At 44.8% G+C, this 2118-nt stretch overlaps 1 long non-coding RNA gene across 1 annotated transcript; it reads right to left on the minus strand.

Moving 5' to 3' along the window:
- Window positions 1-587: 587 nt before the first annotated feature.
- Window positions 588-1720, minus strand: LOC112613823. Its single transcript, XR_003117012.1, has 2 exons — window positions 1525-1720; window positions 588-756 (listed from the first exon to the last, which is right to left on the minus strand). It is a non-coding gene; the product is annotated as an uncharacterized LOC112613823 (long non-coding RNA).
- Window positions 1721-2118: the final 398 nt, after the last annotated feature.

Genomic DNA, 2118 nt, shown 5'->3' on the forward strand with positions numbered 1-2118 from the left:
GGGCTGTAGGTGCAGCCTCTTCTAGATTTGCAGGCTCATTCCCCAGCGGGCACCATAGTGGCTCCCCACCTGGGTTCATCTCTTGAATCAGTTCTCTCTTCTGCATGAGTATCTGGGTATCCCTTGCAGAGCCACACCTTTTTTTATTATTTGACATGATTTCAGATGTACAGAAGAGGGGCACAAAAATCCCAAGATACCCTTCACCCAGAGTCCCCAAAATTAATATTTAGTGTATTTGTTACATCTCTCTCTCTCTCTCTCTCTCTCTCTCTCTCACACACACACACACACACAGAGGAAGTTGCAGACGAGACATGCCTTTACTATTAGATACTGCTGCATGCATTTCCTGAAAACAAAGAGATTCTGTTCTGTAACCACAGTACAAAGAGCAAAATCAAGGATGTAGCATTGACACAATTCTATTAGCTACAGACCTCATTTGGATTTCTTCAATTGTCCTAACACTGTTGGAGCCAAAAGAAAATCCAAGATCATGTCTGGCATTCAGTTGTTGTATCTCTTTAGTCTCCATTAAATGGAAAACTTCCTGAGTCTTTCATGACATTAATGTTTTCATGACATGTCTTTCATGACATTTCATGTTTATTTGTAGAATGTCTGACCATTTTGGGTTGTCTGAATTGTCCTTGTGGTCAGATTCACATCAAGACTTGGGGCAAGAACACCAGGATGTGACGTCCTGATCATATATATCGATCACAGGGCCTCTGGTGTTGATTTAGCCCTCTGCTGGTGGTAATACTTTGGTTATAGTTTTTGCACTGTAAAGTCACTATTTCACCTTATGTAGTAAGTTACAAGCATCTTACTAGGAGATCTTTAGCTAATTTCCCAAAGATCTAATGTGGAGCTAGGGACTCGATCAATGTTGAGCTCCTCTGAGAATCTAGCCCAGCAAATCCCAGTAGAGTGTGGACCAGGGCTGTGGGGAGGGCACAGGAGAAGATCTTCAAGGGGCCTTCAGGCTGGAAGAAACTTTAGCTACTCACCAGGTCTGCCCCCTTTTTGGCAGAAAGAGAAACTGGGATCTAGAGGAGGGGCGTGCCTAGGGTACAAGGCAGAGAAGGGCACAGATGGCCAACGTCACCGTCTTGTGCCCTGGGATGCTACAGGTTCCTGACATCACGGTGAGTGAGAGAGGACACAGACCCTTCTGCTCACCAAGGGAACAAATGCAAACTAGAGAACTTGTGGTCACGTTAGACAGGGCTTTCATCTTTTACTTTTCCTCCCCCTCCTGATGATCCTCTGGTTCCTATTATTACTTAAGAAAAAAGCCTGTCTGTCCATCCAACTGTCTGTCTGCTATCTCCATCTGTGTATCCCTCTCCATAGCTAACCCTTTTTAAATTTCTACTATGTATCTATTTCTATATATCTGCGTCTAAATCCACATTCAAATCTCTCTCTTTCTCTTGGTTTTCTTACCTTTCAATGTTAAATGCTACATGAGAATACAGTGAACAATGATAAGAGCAAAAATATAATTTCCTTTACATTGGCAATAAGATTCATAAAATATTACTGGGAGAACATTAAAACCGGGATCTTTGTTTGAAAGTAGCAGGCAGGAAACACCAAGAAGCTAGAGAAATTCTCTTCAGAAGCCCCATCTGGCCCACTGAGGGGCCACCTTGCTAGAGGTCATCCCTCTTCCTACAGTGGCATCTTGTATTGTGTAGGGCACTGGCTGGGTGCCAATCCCGAGTTGAGTGTTGTCCGATGCACACACCCTTGGCTGATGACCTCAGACTTGCCTCGGAACCCTGGCTTTATGACCCAACTGTGTGCTGTGGTCCAAATGTGTGTGTCTCCCTCAAATTTGAATGTTGAAATTCTCACCCACAATGTGATGCTATCAAGAGGTGAGGTCTTCGGAAGGTGAGTGGTTCATGTGGAACCCTCATGCATGGGAATAGCGCCCTTATAAAAAAGCCTCAAGGCTGGGCACGGTGGCTCGCGCCTGTAACCCCAGCACTTTGGGAGGCCAATGTAGGAGGATGACCTGAGGTCAGGAGTTTTAGACCAGCCTGACCAACATGATGAAACCCCACCTCTACTAAAAATACAGAAATGAGCCGGGCATGGTGG

The sequence above is a fragment of the Theropithecus gelada genome, chromosome 20 (assembly GCF_003255815.1).
Source record: "Theropithecus gelada isolate Dixy chromosome 20, Tgel_1.0, whole genome shotgun sequence".
Classification (NCBI taxonomy): domain Eukaryota; kingdom Metazoa; phylum Chordata; class Mammalia; order Primates; family Cercopithecidae; genus Theropithecus; species Theropithecus gelada.